Consider the following 23307-nt stretch of genomic DNA (forward strand, 5'->3'; position numbering starts at 1 on the left):
ACTGTCATCCAGGAGAAAACAGGAGCTGGGAACAGAAATCCCCATGACGTGGGTTTGCAGATGGGAGACAAAGCCACTAGTAATTGTGAAATAGCACTGGGGAGAAAGGGCTGGGAGAGAGGAGGGGATGGGGGAGAAAACCAAGGGCAGATGGCGGGACCCCAAAGCTGAGAGAAAGAGAGAGACAGAGTAGGCAAAAGGCATCAGGATGGAAAATTAGCTCATTGGCAAACTTGGGAATAACAATTTTAGTGAAGTAAACTAAAGCCTTTCTTTATTTTTCTCCTTTTAGCACCTCTCATGGCCCAATGTTACCTCGTAGTTGTCATTTGGGGGTTAACTTTCCCCCCTGCCACAGCATCAGGGGCCTGGCAGGTTCTGCAGATCTATATTCTCAGCACTTAGAACAGTGCCTAGTTTATAGATGGTGCTCAATAAATGTGCTGAATGAAGGAAGCAAAGAAGAAAGGAAGGGAGGAAGGGAGGGAGGGAGGCAGGGAAGGAAGGAGGAAGAGAAGAAGGAATGAAGGAAAGAAGGAAGGACGGACCCAGATTTCAAGGGGCTAAAGCACTAAGAAGCCAAGAAATGTTAACAAACATTGTAAATCAACTATAGTTCAATTTAAAATTTTTGAAAAAATAAATAATTAAAAAAGAATTCAAGAAATGGAGCCAGACTCTTCCTTCCAGTTTGGCAATAAAAGAAGAAAGAAACATTAATCAAGGCTCTGGAGTCCCTTCCCAAAGAGATAACACCAGGCCCATGTGGCTTCACTGGTGAATTCTGCCAAACATTTGAGGAAGAATAACACCAACTCTAGACACTCTCTTCCAGAAAATCAAAGAGGAAGGAATAGCTCCCAACTCATCCTATGAGGCCTGCGTTACCCTGATCCCCAAACCGGGCAAGACATTCTAAGACAGGAAAAATACAGACGAATATTTCTCATGTTCACACGTGCAAAAGATTTTAACAAAGTGTTGTTAGCAAATCGAATCCTCCTATTAAGAAGTGGAATCTATCTCCCCACCCACTGAACCTGGCTGCCCTTGTGATTTCTTTTATCAATAGAACGCCGCAAAAGTGCCAGTTCTGAGCCCAGGCCTTCAAGACCTCACATACTTCCTGTCTGCTCAGCTACCACATGAACGAGCCCAGCCTGGCCTGCTGGGTGGTAGGAGATTACATGCAACAGAGATAAGCTTTTCTCCAACAAGGGCTACCCAAGACCAGCCAGCCCCCAGCTGACCCACCAGCTGGCCACAGAGACATGAGAGAGCCCAGCTGAGCCCAGCCCATATTGCCCACCTGCAGAAACATGAACTAAATAAGTGTTTTCTCTTTTAAGCCATTACAGCCTCAGAGATATTGCAGGCTCAGTTCCAGACCACTGCAATAAAGCAAATATTGCAATAAAGTGAGTCACGTGACTTTCTTGGTTTCCCAGTACGTATAAAAGTTATGTTTATACTACACGGTAGTCTATGAAGTATGCAATAGCATTATGTCTAAAAAAAGAGTACATACCTTAATTTCAAAATATTTTACTATAAAAATTGCTAACCATCATCTGAGCCTTCAGCAAATCACACTAGTAACATTAAAGATCACAGATCACATAACAAATATAATAATAATGAAAAACTGTGAAACACTGTGAGAATTACCAAAACGTGACAGACATAAACTGAACAAATACTGTTGGAAAAATGGTGCTGATAGATTTGCTCAATGCAGAGTGGCCACAAACCTTTAATTTGTAAAAAAATGCAGTATCTGCAAAATGCAATCAAGAGAAGGGCAATAAAACAAAATGTGCATGTACATTTCAGGATAGTTTGTTACACAGCAAGAGCTAACTGATACAGGGGACACACTGCATTACTAGATTCAGAGTTCCTCAAAGACAGAAACCATGTCTTAGTCATGCCCAGTGCCCAGGGTTACTCAGCAAACACTTGGTGAATGTCTGCTAGTTTGCACAGCTTTGGCAGAAGAGCTAATAACCGCCATTCTGCCAATGACTGCTGTCTGACCCCGTCAATTAAAGAGCTCCCTGCTAGCTGCTGTCATCCAAGGAGCTCCCTGTAATTATGCCACCCCAGCAAACCCACACCCCAGCCCAGAGAAGGCTTGGACCTGCAGGCACACATGTCATTTGGATTAGGTAGCTGAGGTGAGGCAGGGGTCAGACTCAGGGTTTTTGCTGTCCTTGCAGCCATTAGGTTAGGAATGTTCTTCCCTTCACAGAGCAACTTGTATTAGTGACTTCCAAGTAACTCCCAGGAGATCAGTGGCGCTCACTTTAACAGCCTTTTCCTCTTTCCTAAACTGTCATTTCTATGGGTGAATTTTACCAGCAGGTTAGGGACTGGGAACCACTGCCTACAATTCAGCCAGACCCAAGGAGCCCCAGGACCAAGAAGCCAGGCCTCCACCTCCAGGTAAGTTAACACATGAAGGGGACAAAGGGGAGAAGATGAACAGGAAGTAATATGTACAGACCATGGAAGAGCACACACACAGAGCCAGACTGGACTGTAGTCTAGCAGCCTAACAACTCAATGCCTCAGTTTCCTCATCTGTACAATGGGGATGACGATGGTATGCCCACCTCCTAGGACCACTGGGAGATAATTGAGTGAAAGTGCTTAGAACAGCATCTGGCACAAAGCAAGTGCTATGTACATGCACCAATCATGACCAGCATCACGGTCAAGGAGTTTCTTAGAACTGCGACCCCCAGACCTTTCCCCTCCCCACAGAGTCAGTTCTCTCCTCGTCCACTGCCACTCTCTGGTGGCAGTCACCAAGTGGAAATAAACCACCCAGCTGTCTCCAGAAGGGAATAAGTGCAAACAGACAACAGGCAGCTTACGGCATGTGGACAGTTAGGGGATATTTCAGGCACCATCCTCACTGTGCTTGCATCAGTGTTCCCCCAGATCAGTCATTCCTGCACCACCTGCAGAATCTCAGGTATATGCGTGTACCACCTGTGTCACTAGTAGCCTATTCACTTTTTAAACCTACATCTTTATAAAAGGAAACCTTATGTCACAATCAGAATGGAAAGTTAGCAGTTGCCTGCCATAAATAGAGGCTGCTGGGAGGAAAGAAATACAAGGAAAACAGAACAATGTTATTCCATTCCAGCTAGAAACTGTTGCTGCTCAAGACTGTGAGTCCAAGGCCAGCTTTCTCTCTCTTTGCTAAAGCAGGATGTCACATATGTTTGGGAAGTCTTATTAAAGACATATTAGCACAAACCTGAGATTTTCTCCTTGGAGGGTTGGGAGGGAATTTAAAAGGGAATGATTTAAAAAGGATTCTATCTTATTTAATGCAGTATATCTAGTCTACCTGAAGTATCTGTGATCATTAATTTTCTGTGTCAATTTGTCTGGGCCACAGAGTTTCTAGGAGGGTGTCCTTTGGATGAGATGAACATTTAAATCAGTGGGCTTTGAGTAAAGCAGATTGCCCTCCATAATGTGGGTGGGCCTCATCTGATCAGGTGAAGGTCCAAATAGAACAAACACTGAAATCCCCACACCCCCAAGCAGCCTTCAGACTTGAATTGCAACATCCACTCTTCCTTGGGTCCCCAGCCTACCAGCCTACCCTGCTGATTTTGGTCTTGCTAGCCTTCATAATTGCGTGGGCCAGTTCCTTAAAATAAACCTCTCTCTCTCTCCACACACACACACACACACACACCCTATTGGTTCTGTTTCTTGGAGAACCCTGCCTAACACAGCATCTCTCCCTTAGGATACCCAACCCATACAGACTCACTAACCTGAGAGCTGGCAGGTCATGTCCCTTAATTAGGGGTTTGGGGTACTAGCAGGAAGGGATGCTCTCTATTAAACACCCAAGCCCAAGCAGATGCTGAGCCAGCTGGGGAGCCATCCCCATGAACTTGGAATCATACTATAACTTTTCCCCACCAGCATGCCCTGGAGGACTGTGAGGCTGCCCTGCTGGAAAGAAAGGCAGCCCCCAAACCTCTTGCCCTTCCAACCAGGGCACCTCTGATGACGTGCGTCTGCAGCTATGACACCGTCCAGCCATGGAACTGGGAAACGGACCCCACACAATGAGAACCGCAGACGCATGCAGTCTTCGCTGAAAGGCACTGTGGGATTGTGCAGAACCACCGCTGCCCCAGTCTCTGCCTGGATTACTTTTATAGCAACCAGTTTCCATCTGTGTGGGCCCCGGGACTGGAGACCTCACTCCTTCGTGACGCGGCACCTGATAATTGCACCCTAAACATTAGCAGAAGGTTTTCCAAACTTCAATCACTAGCTTACCTCCTTCCTGAGTACCACTGTGAGATTTTACTTCATATATGTCATTAAATAAACCCACTCTCTAACAGGAATACACGTATTTCAAGAAGAAATCTTTTGGCTCCTGAAAATGGAAAATCAGCATGACCTGCCGCAGAGACTGATGGTGAAAATTAATAGCCACTCCCCCCAAAAGTTCACAAGTTCTGATTCAGTGCTGTTGTGCATCAAAGGGCTAAGTGAAGACCTGCTCTGTCTGGTTAAAGAAGGAAAACTAGAGTCAAAGAGGCATCTTCCCCTTGATGGAATCCCTGGCAGCCCAGTGGTTAGGACTCGGTGATTTCACTGCCATAGACCCAGATTTGATCCCTAGTCGGGGAACTAATATCCCACAAGCCACGTGGTGAGGCCACACACACACACAAAAAGTGTGACACAGCCATAAAATGGAATACTACTCGGCAATGAAAAAGGAACACCATGTACAACACCATGGATGACTCACAAAACCTTGTGCTGAGTGAAAGATGCCAGACACAAAGATTGCATACTGCCATGCTATTGTGACTTATAATAAGAAATATAGCTTTAAAAAAAAAAAAGAAGGAAAACTAGAGTTGAAGAGGCATCTTCTCCTTGATGGAATCAGAAGAGCTGAAAGACAATTGAAAAGGGAACCACTTTGTTACTGAGTGATTTAATGTCATACCCAGCAGCATCTACAATCACTCCAGCATCGTGCAGAAAACAGCCTTACAGAGGGCTCTGCTGTCCATGGATTCCAATTCTCTCTCAGGTGGTCCCCATATGCCTTTCATTCCTTCCCGCCATCCCCCAGCCTACTCAGCTGGGCCCAGCCTGTCCCAGAACCTTTGGTGGGGCCTTGCTTAGACCCAGGAGCTCTGGCCCCCAGCAACCCGCTCTAGACCTATAGGAATTTCACCAGTAGAAGCTTCTTAGGAGTCAGAAACCAGGACAGGACTGGGCACTGAACTAAAACCTGGGGAAGTCAAGAAACTGGAGCCCTCATCCACTGCTGCTGGGAGTGTAAAATGGTGCAGCCACTTTGGGAAACAGTCCTCAAATGATTAAACATAGAGTTATCATAGGAGCCAGCAATTCCACTCCTGGGTTAAGTACCCAAGAGAAATGAAAACGCTAGCACAGAGAACTATACTCACTATCTTGGCAATAACCTATAATCGAAAAGAATCTAAAAAACAATATATATGTATATAATAACTGAATCACTTTGCTATACACCTGAAATTAACACAACATTGTAAATCAACTATATTTCAATAAAAATTTTTAAAAAAAGAAATGAAAACACATGAGCAACAAAAACATAGAGGAATGTTTAGAGCAGCACTGTTCACAATAGCCAAAGGATGGAAACCACCCGGGATCCATCAGCTCATGAATGGATATACCAAATGGGTTACATCCCCACAACACGATATTAACAGACCATAAAAAGAAATGAAGTACTGAGAGACGCTACAACACGGATGAACCCTGAAGACATTATGCGAAGTAGATGAACCCAGACCCAAAAGACCACACAATGTATGATTCCATTTATATGAAAAGTCCAGAATAGACAAATCAATAGAGACAGAAAGCAGGTTCGTGGTTCATTAGGGCTGAGGGGGATGGGAAAATAGGAGGGTGATCTCTAAAGGGTATGGGAGTTCCAAATGAGGAAATGTTCCAAAATTGACTACGGTGATGTTTGCACACATTTGTGAATATACTAATACACACTGAAATGTACACTTTAAAAACTCATTAAGAAAGAGATTATAAAAAGTAAAATGGGAGCGCTCTGAGTTCACTGGGGGCTGGTATTTCAACACCCCCACCCTGGGTCTGACACAAGGACACCTAAGAGCCCTCTGTGACCCCTGAGGTGGGAGGAAGGGTAGAAACCATGGCTCAGGACCCTGGAGCCTCAAGCTGGTCAGACCAAGAAGTCCCGCCCCACCCCTCACGGGGCCCAGAAGTGATCAGCCCACACCTACAATGGACCACCCACCCCCAGTCAGTCCTACTGAGCCAGCTCCTCACTTTCCAGGACACCCCAAGAGGTGGGGAGCATGTGACCCCATTTCCCAGCCATCTCTCCCGAGCATACTGTGGGCGCTACTGGAGGACACGAGGACATGGAGCACTCCATCCTGACCCTCACCGAGCGCCCCAAAGAATCGCCAGGATGGGTCAGGACTCCAAGCAGTGCCCTTCCAACCTCCCAGCAGAAGCTTGCTCCCCACCCCCACCCAGAGCACTGGGATGTTTGCACAAGCCGTTCCCTGTCTGGAAAGTTCTTAGGTCTGGGGGTGACTGGCTCTTTCCCTTCATTCAGCCTCAGCTCCGAAGTCCCCTCCTCAGAGAAGCCTTCCCAGACCATCCACGTGCTAGGTGACCCTGTTTTATTTTCTTCAAATCACTCCACATCATCTGCTGTTTTCTTCCTGATCTCTAGTCCCTGCTGTTGTTCTGTCTCATCCCTCTGGACTGGAAGCTCCCTGAAGGCAGAGGCTTATGTCTGTTTGGTCCCTACTGTGTCCCCACAGTGCCCAGGACAGAGCCTGACATGTGGTGGCGCAAGGGATGGCGACCTGTCGGGGGCTCTCCTCCCCCCAGAATGCCTGGAGCAGCAAGGAGGTGACAACCGGGAGAGTGTTCAGTGAGGGGGCCTCGCTGTGAAGAAGGCTCAGTATCTTCCTCTCCCTTGGGAACCTCATGGCCTCCGGCTCTCCTCTGGGCACAGGAGCGCGAAGATTCCCAGGGTCCTTATCTCCTGCCTGGAAACTGCAGAAAAAGCACCTGGGATGACACAGGTGAGGTTGAGGGGGGCTCAGTCCAGGTTCCTGGACACACCTGTGGCCACGAGCCCCGGGGAATGGGGAGCAGGACTTCCCAGGCATCTCCAGGCTTCTCGAAATTCCTGGGAGAAAGGGAAGCTGTGAGTCCTTAGCAGCCAGTACTCACCGCAGCTGGGGGTGGGCACATCACCCAGTAGAGGGCACCTGGATGGGGCGCCAATGGGGTCAACACCACGGCCGTCATCATCTCTGCCCTGTCTGTGTCCCACCTGTCCTATTCCTGTCCCACCTGTCCTATCACTCAATTAACTTTTCAATGTGTATTGTACCACAAAAGGAAAATCAGTATCACCTGCCAAGTGACTGATTGTTAGTAACACACTTGAAAAAAAATACGCGCATATTACATTTTGTAACTGTGCCTGTATGCTGCAGAACTCATCTCCAAATGCCTGTGGGTGTGCAGACCACACTCTGGGCAGGCCGAAGATTAAGCCTCTTTCAGGCTCCTGCTTAGAAGAATGTGACCCCGTGTCACGCTGATATAAAGGGACGATGACCCTGACACTTGGGCCTGATGCCCTCCAGGCAGAACCAACTGCAGGAGTGGGGAGGGAGCAGCTGCCCCAACCGCCCCTCTCCCCCCTCCCCACCCCACAGCCTCCAGCTGGCTCCTCACCCAAGGCATGGGGGCCTCCCTTCCTTAACTCCTCCCTGGGATGGGCTGAAAAGCAGGAAGCCAGGGACTCCAGGGGGACGCCCTCTCTCCGTCATTCACACAACAGAGATTTATTGACCACCTAATGCACACTTAGGTCTGTGCTGGATGCTGGAGGTAGCCCGGGGAACTCAACAGATATGGTCCTTCAAACAAAGACCATCGGAAGTAATGGAAGTGATTACAGATTAGTCAGAGGGTTCCTGTCCAAAGCAGGGTTCCCAGAACGCCCTCCTCCATTCCACACACGTGTGAAATACAGGAATTCAGATGGCTTTGCCCAGGGGAGGGGTGGGCATGAGTTCTGTTCTCTGTGACCAGGCTGTTAAGGGCAAAGGACCCGCCTGTGGTCCATGACCTTCAGGGCTGAGAAAGCTGACTTCAGAGGAAGAACACTGGCGTCCAAGACACCCACCAGCACATCTGCAGCAAAGGCACTTTCTTGGCCCAAAGGAGCAAGATTGTTTCAAGAGAACACATGTATCTGTTTTGAAAAAGAGGGATGTGATGGGATATATCCATCCAATAGAGCAGGGTTTGTGGGATGCACAAGACTTGGATTCAAATCCTAACGCAAAATTTTTGACTCCCTTTTTTTCATCTATAGGGCAGGGACGGTCCTCACCTCGTAAGGTTGTTGTTCATTTTAAATGAGAGAGCGGAGGGAAAGCACATGGCCCAAACTGCTCTGCACCCTATAAATGCTATAGTAATAGCAATGGTAAATTATTGCTATTAATACTGGCAAAATCTAAGTCATTTTCTCCTATTCTCAAACACCAACCTAAAGCACAGTTCCAGACCCCGGTCTTCATGTGTCTCTCTGAATTCTCTTCAAAGCCCCAGACTTCCATTCCCAATAGTCTTCTGGACACCTTTTCAGGGATCTCATAATGGCCCTATTAACACATCCTAAATGTACCACTTTGCCCCCTCCCCAAACCACCACATGTCTGCTAACAACACCCAGACAGGAAACCCATCACGCCCATGCGGGGGTCCACAAAGGGATGCTTTAAGGGGCATGTTCCATGGGGACTGGATGGCACACACCCTGGTTACCTTGACCCTGAATTACCGCACAGCCCACCCAGTCTGTCCACCATGCCCCTCATCTCCAAAGCTCCCCACCCCGAAACTTGCAAAACTCGCACTGCTTACTGAATTCAGGGAAGACTATTTCGTTATTATTGAACTTCAGGTACACACATACCTGTGAATATATTCCCTCTGTTACAAACAAGACTGGAGTCCCGTGACCCATTCCTTCCTCTCTCCTCTTCCCACAGGCAGCCACACTGATCAATTCTGATGTATCCTTCCAGACACTTTTCTTGCATACATGTAATACACAGGAGGCCATAGGAATATAGCAATTTTCTGTTTGCTTTTACAAAAATACCCTATTTTTCCATATATTGTTTTGCTCCTTTTTTTTTTAGTTCAGTAATGTCTTATAGATTTTTTTCTATATTGGTACACTGAGATGAACCTCAAGATTTTTTTCTCTGTGATCTGTTTTTTAAAAAATTTTTATTGAAAATATAGTTGACATAAGATGCGCTAGTTTCTGGTGTGCTACATGGTGATTTGACACTTGCACACATTTTGAAATGGTCACCATGATAAGTCTAGTAGTTCAATATATTACATCCCATGGCTTATTTAATAACTTGAGGTTTGTACCTCTTAATCCCCTTCACTTATTTTGTCCCTCCCACCCACCTTGAACCTTGTTCTTTTTAACTTCTGTAATATGACTGATGGATATTTAGTTGCTTCTAGGTTACTTCCACTTTTTTCCTTTTTCTCTCTCTTTTTCATCCCAACACTGCTGTGTGAACATCGTCACACCTACCTCCCTAGCCAGGTTCATCGGGATGTGGAGGGAAGCGCCCTTCACTTCCGCCCTCCCGGCTCTACCCCCCTAAGCCCTGCCCTCCCTTCCCACACTTTGCACTGCAGGCTAACTGGACACTCACGGCTTCTCAAGCAGGGCTTCTGCCTGCAACCTCTGCCTTTTCTTTCCCTCCCTTTTGCGAAGCTGGAACCATCACTGCCTGGGGAAATTCTAGGGACTCTTCCAAGCCCATCTCCAGTCTTACAGCCTTAAGGAAACTTGCACACCGTGATACGGGCTTCCCTGAAACCCCATCTCATGACCCCGGTCCTGGCACGTACATCCTTGGACTCACCATCCTCTTTGCTGGACTGTAACCTCCTTTCAAGAGAGGGAAATCCCCCTTTGCTTTGCCTACACAGCTCACTGCCCAGAGTCACTTAATAACACCCATCAAGATGAAAGTGGGGAAGCCAGCCCCTCCCTCGGCTTTCCTTTGGTTCAAGCAAACCACAAACATCTCAAGCCACATCCACATATAATACATCAATATACCAACTCCTCCGATCCCTGGAACAACTGTCCAAAGTCATCCAGGTGGCACGATAACCCTCATCAAAGATGGGGGACCTCCCTTGGAAGCTGAGCGGTAGGTTAGGTCTGAAGTTGAACATCAGGGCCTCTTTGCAGAAGAGGAGCTTGGGCGGGGAGCTCACAGATACTTCAGGATTAGCTGTGTCGTCAAAAGGATGAACATCCCAGCCTCAGGTACGCCATCTCCCAAAAGGCAGTCACTCCTGCACCAAGATTTTCACCAAACCCAAGGATCACCTGTGCTTATTAATTACACCCTTCCATTATTAAAAAAAAAAAATGCTTCAAAGTTTAAAACATCAACTTTAGTTTCATTCTACACAGTAGTATCTGTGAAACTACGGGTTTGTGTGCTGTTTGTGTTTTTCCAAATACCAACAGAGAAAAAACATAATTACTCTTTTTCATTTCATGTTCAGCTGTGAACCTTTTAAAATGATTTTGTTTACCACCACTGATGACACACTTTGGGAAACATTCATTAGAATAAGATGAGTGAGACTTTGGGTCATATTTATTCACTGCAAAATTTTTTTAACTAACTTCATTTTAAGGAAAGCTAGCTCTCCAGAGAAGTTTGTGATCAGAAGTATCAGAAAGAGAAATCTTCAAAGCATCTTCTCCATCAGGCAAATTTACTTGATCTTAGGCTACAAGCATTTTGCACGGAGGGACTTAACTTGTCCATCTCTGCGTCCTACAGGGTGATAGATGTTTCACCTCCAAATTTCTCAGGAGAATCTTGGTGCCAAATATCACTCTGGTGACCCCTCCCTCAGCTCTAGACCCAGCAGTGCTAGGAAGCTTCTAGAAGCTGATGTCATCCAAACTTTGGACAGGAGGGGAGGAAGTGGGGTGATCTCCTCACCCCCAGTCCCTTTTTAGATCAACAGAAGCCCAGCTTCCTAAGAAAGGTGAGAGCCCTGGGAATTCAACTATTCAGGTCAACAACTCCTTGCTAAGCCCTGGAGATACCATGTGAACAAACCAAGTGTCTTTGAATGGGAAGACATTCTCCTCCAGCCCCCGCCTTCCTGCTTCCCGCCCCAGGATGGACGACATCCCCAGAGCTCGACAGCTGTGGCTGGGAGTGACCTGATGCCAACAGGAAGTGACCCACTGCCTGAGCATGGCTCCTGGCCCACCTTTCCCGATCAGCATGCGAACGTGGAAACTCAGCATCTCAGATGCATGACACATGCCATAAGGGTCCCTGACCCTGGGGACCTGGCCTGGAAACCCACTGACTACTCCCAGCCATCAAGCTCCTCAGCGGTGAGTCCCCAGACCCAGACCTAGTCCAGGGACTTCTGCCAACTTGCTGAGTGACCTCAGGTGCGTCACTCCACCTCCCTGAGCACCCTTAGCTGTCAAGCAAAGACTTTCTAAGGCCCTTATGCCCCTGAAAATCTTAGCCCATGGCCGCCCTGAATGCAGAGCACTCTCACCCCTCCCAGCCTCTGCCCAAGGCTTGGCTGCCTGGAAGAGCTCCAGTGACTGGCGAAGTGCAGAGCTAGTGCTGCCATGGGTGTCAGGTTACCAGGCGGGCACTCTCCCTGGGTGGCAGCTCTGCCTCGCATATTTTTAGACGCCCCCCTCGGCCTGTCCCTAACAAGAGCCTGATGCATCTGACAATTCGTGCCATGGGTCGGTCCTGCCAAAATTGCACTTTTGGGTCACTCCTGCAGGGAGCCAGACTCCATCATTCCTGGGGTGAGAGGGGGAGCCTCCTCTTCCCTCCACCCCCACCCCTACCCCCATCCTTCTCTGGATGAGATGAAGCCAGCATCCAAGGGTCAGGCCCCAGTTCTGTCTAAGGGGCCAGCTGCCCTCGTTCCCCATTCCAGCTGCCACTGCCAATCGCCAAAGCCCAGTGAGATATCCCCAGAGCCCATCCTTAACTTCCCCTTCTGAAAGGACTCAGCTCCCCCGTCCCAATGCACCCTACCTTTGGGGGCTGGCTGCCACTACCCGGTGGCTGGAGAGTGCACCCCCGCCCTGCCTCAGCCCCCGAAGCCCGTGTCAGAGGCCTCACTTGTCCACAGAGCTGGGCAGTGGCCTCATGTTGCAACACACACACACACACCCCCCTATCTGCGCCCCCAGCTGGACTCCTGCCTTCCAAACAAATCCTGCCAAGCAGCCTGCAATCCACCGCCACCCTATCTGGCCTGGAAAGGCATGCGTGTATTTTTGTCTCGACAGACTTCCCTTCCTGGTCACGTCTGGCGGAGTTCACGATGACAAAGAGGCGGCCTCTGCTGTGCCCCCGTCAACCAGGAAGGCCGCAGAGGGCAGGGGAGTCGGCACGGGCCTGGGATGAGAAACTGGCCAGTTGAGGCTTCCTGTGAATCACCTGTTGCTGGAAAATGGAGACGCCGTGCACACACGCATGTGGCTTCAGCTCTTGCCCTGAAGATATTATGCACGAGGCAGAGAAAGGACATCGAGGTGAGATATTGACTTCCATTCCAGAAACAAAGGGCCTTAGATGTTACGTGTGTGTGCAGAGGAGTGGCGGGGAGGACAGGTGGTTGTGCCCTGTATTTACAATTAGCTACCACGGACCCCTGGTAGCCCCACAGAGGCTGTGCCCTAATCTGGGGCTGGGAAGCCAGAAGAGGGCTCGGCCCCTCCCCTGTGGGTGGGGCACTGCGGTGTCAGCCCCTCCCACCTGGCCCTGCCCTCACCCACCCTGGGCCACCTCTGTGGCTTCCAACACAAACACCTGTCCCCAGATTTCAGATGAATCTCAGCCTCCCCACTGGAGGGACAGAGGCACTACAGGCTATGTGGCCGGCTGCCTGCCTCCCACTCCCCAATTCCCGGCAGGGGTGGAGGCAACAGATCCAAAAACCCTCAGTGGGAAAACAGGTTCTGCACCCTCCTGTCACCCCCACATCCCTCCCTCTGCTGTGGGCTTGGCATCTGCCACGGCCCCCATGGGCATCTGGGCCCTGATTTCCCCAGGTGGGTCTCCCCCTGACTCTCCAAAACCCACCAGAGCATCTCTGGGTGGAAAAACAGTGAGAGCTTGCAGGGAAACAGATGGAGGTTCAGTGTCTGGCTCTTGGCACGTATTCGCTCAAGGACCTTGAGAAACTCACTTAAGGTCTCTGGTCTGGCTTTCCCCACCTGCAGCCGGGATTGGGGATGGGCCTGCACAGGGCGAGGCTCCCAGGAGCGCTGGAGGGCTCTGCGCACTGAAGAGGCTTCATCAGCTCTGTTCCCTTCCCTGTCCCTTCCAGACTCCCAGGGAAGCCTGGCTCGTGTCCCTTCCTCATCCTCCTTTCACTTCCTTATACTGAGGACAAGTTCTGTGGAGACGTGGCCAGCAACAGTGAGTAGACTCCGGGATTTCTAACTGATTCAGATGGAAGCACAGAGGTGGCTGCAGACTCTAATCGTGGTAAAATATACATCCCATAATATTGATCATTTTAACCATTTTTAAGTGTAGAATTCAGTGGCATTAAATACACTTACAATGTCGTGGAACCATCACCACTCTCTATACCCAAAATGCTTTCATCCTCCTCAGCTCTGTACCCATAAAGCAATAACTCTCCATCCCTCTCTCCCACCCCAGGTAACCTCTACTCTACTTTCTGTCCTATGAATTTGCCTAAGTGCCTCCTATCAGTGAAATCATATAATACTGGGGCTACGGGCTTCTTACAACCCTCTCCAAGCCCCTTACTGTACTCTTCGCTCTGCCTGTCACTTTTTAGACTGGTCTCTGCATGTAGACACAGCTAAAACATCACCCCCCTAACCCCACATAGACATCTTTGAAGCTTGGGAGGGGGCATTGCCCCTTTTCCCAAACCTGACACTGGGCTGTCATCCTTGTTCCAAAGTAAGAGGTGGGTTCTGTGGCGTGGAGGGAGGGCTTTGCTCTTTGGGGTCTCCCTCCGGTACAGGTGGCCCACCTAAGCCCCATTTATGAGGTTCCCGCGTCAGCCCCAAATTAGGGCCTCCCTGGGGTATATTTAGGACCCTGGATTGGGGGAGAGTGTATAGTTCTCCTATACACGAGCTCTAGCCTCTCCTTTCTCTGGACCCATGGGTGGGGCCCTCAAAGCCCTCCCCCCACCCCAAGCCCAACCGGAGCGCAGAGGGGACAGGCGTCATTCAAGCAGTGCCTCCAGCTCCACCACCGCCCCAGACGTAAGGCAGTTGTTCCTCGTCGCTGTGGGGCGCAACAGAGCCGCCGACGGGGCCGAGAGGGGACCCACTGACCCAGCCAGGGCGCAGCCGGTCCCGCCCGCTCCGGGAGGCGGGAGAGCGTGCGCCAAGGCGCCAGGGACGTCCCCGCGACGACAGGGGGGCTGCCCGGGACTCCGAGAGCCCTGGGAGTGGAGCTGGCGGGGGCCAGGGGAGTCGCCCTGACTCCTCCCCAAACTTTTCCCGCCCGCCTCCACGCAGAAGGCGAAGGAAGCAGTCCGGGGGTGGGGAGGTGGAATTCGGGGTCCCGAGCAAGCTCGGCGCAGGCGGGAAGTCCGCGCCCTCGCAGTCTGGCAGAGGAATAGTGGATGTGCGGCAGGGAGGGCGGCCCCTCCCTGTCCCCCACCAATTGCAGGGACCTCCCTGGGTCCCGTACGTGCAGGGGCCTCGCGCCCCCGCTGCCCCGGCGCTCGCTGCCTGGAGCCCCCCCGACCTGCGCGCGGCTCCCGGGCGAGACCCCGACTCACCGGACGCGGGCGGCTGGACAGACCGACGGGCTGGGGCGCGAGGCGAGGCCGGCGGGCTGTTTTGAAGCTCTGGGCTGGGACTGCGCGCCCTCCCTCCTCCCTCTTCGTGGCGCCGAGCCGCCTCCCCACGTCCCCCCTCCTTCCCCGATCCCGCCTCCCGGGTCGTGATGTCAGGAGCCCGGAGAGCGGAGTGGGAGGGACCGCGGGAGGCGGGTGGGGGACACTGGAGAGAAAGGCCGGAGCCCGGGGAGCGCCCCCAGCCCCAGCCAGCCTCCCTGCGCTACTTTGATCAAGTTTAGGGCGGAGCTGGTAGCGCAGTTCGGAGCGGAGACGGAGAAATCGGAGCTTCCCCGAAGCTGGAAGGCTCTCCGCGCCGTGCTCGCCCTTACGGGTTTCCAGCTCCCCCTCCTCTCCTGCCCGTCCTCTCCCCTGTTTTTCTCTTCCCCTCCGGTAAGGGTTAAGGACGACCGTTCTGGAATCCGACTCCCTACTTTGGAACCCCTTTCCTGGCACTTCTCTTAACTTAGTGATCTCCTTAATCTTTCCTGCCTCTGTTTCCCCTTTTGGGAATTGGAGTCACAACAGGACCGCTTTCCTTGGGTTGTTGTAAGACTGAAAGTGTCATATATGCGTAGTGCCTGGGACATAGTAAGTGCTCAGTTAATCTTAGCTATGGTTATTTTTATTTTCTGACATGGAGTCCCTGGCCTTGGTGGGAGGTGGCAGGGCAACCAGGGACCCAGTCTTAGGACTCCCCCAGAGTCTGCCTCACACAAACCACCACCCATATCTTTTGAACCCACAGTCCTGGAATTTATTGTCCCTGGAAATGACATCAAAAGACAAGGAACTGTCTTTCTCTCCAACCTCAGTTTGCCCATCTGGGAACTCAAGAGGGCTGCCCTGCCCTGGAGGCTCTTGTGGGATGGGGGAAAAGGCCAGAGGGGCCTGAGCCCCATCTGTGGGGGGTGTGGGGTAGGGAGGGAGGATTTACTGTATTGAAAAAGTGAAGCAATTCCAAAACAGGACCACAACATATTACAGTATATTTTTAAGCTTTTAATTGAACAAGGTAGTGTTATTCGCACACACCCCAAAATATAAGGCAATGGACTTGTGCCACTCACAGAAGAATTAGAAACCCTTTTAAGAAATGCTAACTGATTGTGCAGTAGCTAGTCTGGCTGGGACACTAGGCCAGTGTCTCAGCTTAAATTTTCTGATGAGTCTTTTTTTTCAACCCTGTTGGGGAACTCTGCAAGGGGAGAGCCTCCTTAGGTCTAAATGAGAGATCCTTAGGCAATTTGAGGCCCCTTCCAAAGGGCCACCCCATCCCCCAAGTCTTGAGGTTCCCCAGCTGGTCTAATGTCTGACCCGCCACATTTCTTTTAATTTTGAGCTTCTATGGCTAATCAAGACTTTCATCTCCCAAGCAAGAGATTCTTTGTAGGGCCGGAGAGGGGGCAGGAAGGTGTTCATTTGAACTGAGGCCTCGCATAAAAGGGGAGGAGAGTGGGGTCTGGCTGCTGCAGAGGAGGGCCATGAAGGGCCCACCCACCAGCAGGGACAGTGATGCCTGCCTCTGTCCCATGGCCACCTGGAGGACAGAGAAAACCCAAAAGGCTCTCCCAGAATGGACGGTCCAGGTAGAGGCTGGAGCAGGTGGGTTTCTGCCGTTTGCTGAGCCCTTGCTCTGTGCCAGTTACTTTACAAACACTAGCATCGATATAACACGACAGCCCATGAGGAAGCTAAGGTTCAGAGAAGCTACCTAAGTAACTCATCCAAAGGCCCTATTCAAGGGATGGAATGTGGATTTGAAGCCAGACTGACTGTAGCAAAAGCCACTCTCCTCCTCCCCCTATATCGCTATTTACAAAATGCTCACCAGGGTCAAGCCATGATTTCTGCCACATCCACAGGCCACCAGAACTAGTATTCACTTAATATTTTTCTTTAAATCAATTTTGTTTATGTAACTATATTTATTTTTGAAAAGGAAGCCCTATATCATCATCGTAAACTGGAAACCAATGCCAACCACCAAAAATAGAAGACAAACTTACAAACACCACTTAGAGAAAACACTATGAGTGCATTCTAATCAGATACTGTTGCCTGCAAGAGTCCGTGAACCTGAGGTTTAGGATCTATTAAAAAGGGAGTTCGGCAAGTGTAAGAGGTGTTAGTCACGCTCTCACAGAAGGAGACTTTCTCCTTCTTGTAATCAGAACTATTGCAAGATCATTGGAAAAGGGAATTACGTTCTCACTCCATGTTTCAAGGCTGGAAAATGCCTCCTCTCCGTATCACCAAAAATCACCTCCCATTTGCCTGCTGGTGGGGCACATCTCCACACGGGGAAGAACCTGGCCAGACACCAAGATGCCTCTCTAGGACCCAGAGAAAGGAATGATCGATTACATCTCTCACTTGTTTCCAAACCTTCTCCAGAGCCCCACCTACCTGTACAATTCACCTGCTACTTGCAAGGTGCACCTCTTAGTTTCCTCTCTTGAAAAATACACCTATCTCTCCAGGAAGACTGGAGGCAGAAACCTGCCTTATACCCACTGTATCCCCACTCCTGGTGTTTTAGTAATGTTTAAACCTCAACATGGTGTTGGGGAAAAGTAAGAGTGTGTTCAACTGAGTTCTGGGTCCTCATTCTTCGCCCTGCCGTATAGTAGTATATATCCACACTGCAGCTGTAATCTCCTGGCTAGGAGAGCATACTTACCCCCTTGGCCTTGAGTTAAGCCACGTGACTGGTTTTGGCCAATGAAGTATTAGTAAACTTGACACATGCAAAGGCTGGGATTGTGCTTGGGCGATAGGGCTTGCCCTCTTGTGCCTTCATCATTTGAATAAGCAGAGTAAACCTCCAGTACTCATTGGCCCCAGAAAAATGAGACATGGGAGGAGAGCTTCCCTACATGTCCCACAGAATTTCCATATGGGACGCAGACTGCTCCAGCCAAGCTGCAGACACGTGGATAAGAAATGATGTCTATTCTTGCACATCACTGAGGCATCATGGTTTTCTGTTTCACAGCTGTAGCAGGTTGATAAAAGGATCATCTTGGGATTTCCCTGGTGGTCCGGTGTTTAGGACTCTACGCTTCCACTGCCCAGGGCTTGGGTTCAATCCCTGGTCGGGGAACAAAAAAAAAATCATCTCATAAGGGGAGAGAGAACTGTAAGGAAAGCATCTGAAGGCATGGAAAACCATGGAGAAGGCTAGGGTGTTGGTTGAGGGTTGGAAAGAGAAAATAGTTGAAAACTCAGTGATCTCTTGTGTGTCCTTTCTGGATTGAATGTTTCAAGGTTCTGCCAGTTTCCTATAACTTTTTCCTGTTGACTCTTTTCTGTTCTCAGAAGAAATGACTTGGGGTGTCCATGCCTGGGAGCAAAGCTGATCCCCAACCTCAAGACAGCCCAGTAGATCTTGGAGTTGTAGCAGAAGAGCGAATGGAGAAGAATATGTGGGTTCTGATCAAAAAGGATGGAGATATATGGGACTTCTCTGGTGGCACAGTGGTTAAGGATCTGCCTGCAAATACAGGGGACACGGGTTCGATCCCTGGTTCGATCCACATGCTGAGGAGCAACAAAGCCTGTGGGCCACGACTACTGAGCCTGAGTGCTGCAACTACTGAAGCCTGCACACCTAGAGCCTGTGCCCCACAACAGGAGAAACCACCGCAATGAGAAGCCTGCACACTGCAATGAAGAGTAGCCCCTGCTCACCAAAACTAGAGAAAGCCTGCACACAGCAATGAAGACCCAACGCTGCCAATAAATAAATAAATAAATAAAATTACTCTTAAAATGTCAAATAACAAAATAAAAAGAATAGGATGGAGATCTAAAAGAAAATGTGATCTAAATTCATATAGTCATGACGGGAATGGATCAAATATGAATGTGATTGAACCAGCAAAACCTGCTTTTGGTTGGTGTGTCAGTTTCACAGATGTCAAGGATTTTACTAACTTCCATTCAATAACCACTGCCTTTGCAAACAAACCAGTAGATATGACCCCGTGTGATCTGCCACCTGCTGTTCACAGCCTTGTGTACACCCCTTCCCTTGAGAGTGGGTGGGACATAATGGCTTTTCATGACTAGAATAAAATGAAAGAATGATGGGATGTCACTTCAACAGTTGGGTTATAAAACCATGACTTCTGTCTCACTTCCACATTCTATTGCCCTCTTGGCTTGCATGCTTTCATGAAGTACGCTACCATGTTAAAGAGACCCACGTGGCAAAGCATCAAGGGAAGTTCTGGCCAACAGCTGGCCAGGTACTGAGGCCTTCTGTCCAACAGCCCCCAAGGACCAGAATGCTGCCAACAACCATGTGATCTTGGAATTAGATCCTCCCCCAGTTGAGCCTTCAGATGAGACCCCAGCTGTTGCTGACACCTTGATGGCCCTGAGACAGAGGACCCAGTTAAGTCATGCCCAGATTCCTGACCCACAAAATCTGTGTTAAATATATGTTGCTTTAAGCTGCTAAATTTGAGGGTGGTAGGTTGGGTTCTATTGTAGACTTTGTATCAGTTAGGATAGGCTAGGTTATGGCATGATAACAAATGATCCCACAATCTCTGTGGTTTACATCAGGAGGATTGATATATCTTGTTCATAATATATGTCCACTGTGGGTTGATTCTGACCGTGTGTCCTTACCATCTTAACTTCAGGAGGCAGGCTGGTGGAGCAGCCTATATATGTGCCATTGCTTGTCTCAGGGAATTGGGAAGATAAGATGATGAACCACTCATTGGCTATTAAAAGCTTCTGCATGCTCACATTTCATTGGCAAAGCAAGTCATGAAGCCAAGCAGCAAAAAGCTCTCCCACTAGCCATGGTATCTTGGCAAGTCACTTCATCCATCAGGGTCCAACTCTATCTTTGCATTTTGCTTACATCGCTAAGTGCCTCTACGTGTAGGACCATAGCAAGCACAGCCAAAGGCCTGGCAAGCAACATTTTCTCTTGGCTGCTCTTTCGGATATGGGCAAAGCAAAGGCCCTGCCATCAGCACTGCCAGATGGGGCTCAGCTGGCTGCCCATCTTGCCATAGCAAGACATCTGGGAAAGCCCTTAGCGCCTGCTGTATGGAGAGTCAAGAAATCTGAGTTCCCAGAGTGGGATCTGAGAGATACACTGTCTTGAGACCATTTCCTCCCTGTCGCCCACCTCCACACACAGGGGCGGGGGCAGGATGGAGACAATGGTTTCCAGCAGAGAAACAAGCCCTCGTGTCTTGGAGCTCTGGGTCTCACCGCTTCTCTTTGTCATCGAATTTCCTGCCAGTGCAAGAAGAATTCACGGCACAAGTGTTGTCCATTTGGCTTATGAGCCATCACCAAAGACAACAGCCACAGAATTTCCAAACCTCTGGAGATGCCACCTATGCCCATGCAGTTTGGGGCTTTCACATCTTTTTTTCCTTTTCCCATGTAATGAAGACAAATGTACTGTGAGAAGAACCTGGGGGTTGAGTCTAGGTTTTTCCCATTAGAGAAATGTTTGGCATCGAGACCCAAAACATCTGGCTGCTTGACTGCAGTTCCCAGTTTGCATCAGGAGTTTTGGCGCCACAGGGACAGAGCTTCAGAGCTCTCCCAGACTTGAATTGCCCTGAAATACAGTCAAAAAGAGTAACAGGAAACGGGGGCGCTTGCTCCCACCACCAATGTCATTACCACCCAAACATCTGGAGCCCAGGAGGGCCCACAGGATGTTCTTGGCAAGTCACAGAAGAAAGTCCCCAGGTATCTCCCAACACGCAAGGTGGGTAGAGGCCAGTTCTCTTGGCCCATCTTCTGAAAAGACGGAGTACAGTTTGGCACCAAGAAAGAAAAGGAGAAGAAAAAGGTTTCTGTTGTTAACAGTGTCCCAGGGTGTGCTCTTGTTTTCCTGGGATCTTAAGTACAATCATAAATATTATTTCTTCTATGAGAGCATCCTTTGTACTTTTCTAAATGTTTTTAATTTTTCAAAAAAATATCCTTTCCTTCCTTCCTTTCTGCCAAATAATTGCTCAGTGAAATAATATGTTTCCAATCATTCACTTAAAGTATACCTACTGTGACTCTCTCAGGTGCCAGGCACTGGGAAAATGGCAGTGAACGAACTCGTCAAAAAACCTTTGCTCTCTGGAACTTACCAACCAGCACTGACCAGTTCTACGTATTATCCTGCTTGACACTGATACGGGTTTTGTTTTGCTTTGCTTTCTAAGATTTCTGGAGATGTTTGTGTATGTGGGTTGTCTCTTAGGCTATAGAACCATGGAAACATCCCTGTAAGCTGAGTGACTCTTGGCCCAGCTAGGAAACCCCAGCCTCAGGACTCAGCCCAGACTCACAAATCCTTATGAATCTTTGGGTACAGAGAAATAAGGATGCCTTCTATTTCCAGTGGAAGACACACACACACACACACACACACACACACACACACACTCTACACTCATGGTCCTGCAATTTAAAGTTCAAAGAGTGACAAGGCAGGAGGAGACCCTGAAATTCCTGTCTGTTCTGTGCTTCCGGGCAAGAAGGTATTTAAACCATTCTGGGCATTTCTTGATTTTAGAGTCCTTATACCTTAACAGTCTGGAATTCTCTCCATATATGGGATTAGAATCCTTTGGACATAGCCCATTTCTGTTTGCTCCCCTGCATGACAGCCCCTGAGAGGTGGTAGCCCTGGATAAGACAACCTCAGCCTCCAGGCTCTGGCCTCTACCTCCAGCAACCAGCACAGACGGGGTGCTCAGAGGCGGGGCTTTTCTCCCATCATGCTATTTACAATCTGTAATTATATTTGTTAATTTTTTATTTATGTGCTTTCTCACTCATTGTCTTCACTTCCCAATAGAACACAAGTTTCTTAGTGCCCAAGAGCAGAGGCCACCTCTGTCTTATCCAGGGCTTTTTCATCCACGTCTGACCCATAGCAGGTGATCAGTCAGGGTTTCTGCTAGTCTTTAGGGTGCCTTTATGAAAATTAGAAAAAAACACCCCTTCCGAACTTATTATTTAGAAAAAAAATCATCCTTTTAGTGCATACAGCTTGGTATAAAGATGGCACCTCCATGCAAAGCAAAAAAAAAAAAAAAAAAAAAAAAAAAAGGCCCCTTTCTTTCAAGCAGACACAGCCCCAAGCCAGATGTATTCTGGATTTCACCCTTACCTCTCAGCAAGGAACTCCTGTGCCCAAACTACATGACAAGAGGCAGGTGCACTGGAAGCCATGAACATCTGATGAATGACTTGATGAATGAAATTCAAGTCTTTGAGGATATGTGGTGGTTTTGAGACATGTCTGCACATTCTTCGACACTCAGCCCATTGAGAGTTTGGGCTCATCAGTTGGTGTCCAGTTGACCAACAGAATATGGTGGGAGTGATGCTATGTCACTTTCAAGGACAGGTCACCAATAGCCATGCAGGATCTGCCTGGTTCTCTGGTGCCAGGTGCTGGGAATGCAAGGATGAGCAGTGTGCTCGTGGAGTTTACAGTCTGCTGGGGTGGGCTATCACAGGGATGGCCAGATAATTTATCAGCCGAAGTAAGACACTTTTAAGAGTGAACGGGATGCTATTAATAATTGCAGTGGGACAATAATCATAAATAGGAACTGTCCCAGGGTAACCAGGGTGCACAGGTACCCTAACAATAGTGAATTAATGAATTAAGTAATCACTCAACCGAATGTGACAAGTGAGCTATGAAGGACAAGGAAGCCAGTGCTCTTTGAGCCTGCGGTAACGGGATTTGACCCAGGCAGAGACGACAGGGAGGGCTTCCCTGAGGAGGTGGTGCTGAAGGATAGCTAGGAGTTGGCTTGGCAAAAGGGGAGGGAGGAAGCAGCATGTTCAAAGGCCCTGTAGGTGGGAACGTGGTAAGTAGGAGGGTCTGAAAGAAGCCAGTGTGGCTGGAAAGGGGAGCATGAGGATGAGGTGGGGGAAGGTGGTTGGGCTAAGGTAGATTGGGGACTTCATTCTAGAAGTGATGGAGCACTGTTGAAGGTTTTCAGGCTGTAGTGACATGGTCTGATTGACTGTTGTGTGGAGAAGGTTGGGGAGGATGAGAGTGGGCTCAGGCCGAGAAATTAGAAGGTGAGAAATGATAGTAACTTGGAAACCAAGATTCTACTCACACTTTAGATTGATGCTGGGTCTGGGAGAAGAATAACCCAGAGGAGACTCAGAAGTCCCTTCAGGGAGCTGTATAGAGGAAATAACCTTATATAGAGGTCTGAGGGGTCTGGGGTTCACTTGTAATGCGCACTTCTCTTGAACCAGTGTGAA

General features: G+C 49.1%; 1 protein-coding gene across 2 annotated transcripts in view; it reads right to left on the reverse strand.

Moving 5' to 3' along the window:
* The window catches only part of EMP2 (epithelial membrane protein 2), a 35532-nt gene extending 20280 nt beyond the window's left edge, over positions 1-15252 (reverse strand). The window contains exon 1 of one of the 2 annotated variants that reach the window (XM_057750319.1): positions 14974-15230. The gene's annotated coding sequence lies outside the window, so the exon portion shown is untranslated. Of the gene's footprint in view, positions 1-14973 lie in introns of both variants that reach the window. The other variant, XM_057750320.1, reaches the window with a different exon arrangement.
* Positions 15253-23307: the final 8055 nt, after the last annotated feature.

The sequence above is a fragment of the Hippopotamus amphibius genome, chromosome 9 (genome assembly GCF_030028045.1).
Source record: "Hippopotamus amphibius kiboko isolate mHipAmp2 chromosome 9, mHipAmp2.hap2, whole genome shotgun sequence".
In the NCBI taxonomy this organism is placed as follows: Eukaryota; Metazoa; Chordata; class Mammalia; order Artiodactyla; family Hippopotamidae; genus Hippopotamus; species Hippopotamus amphibius.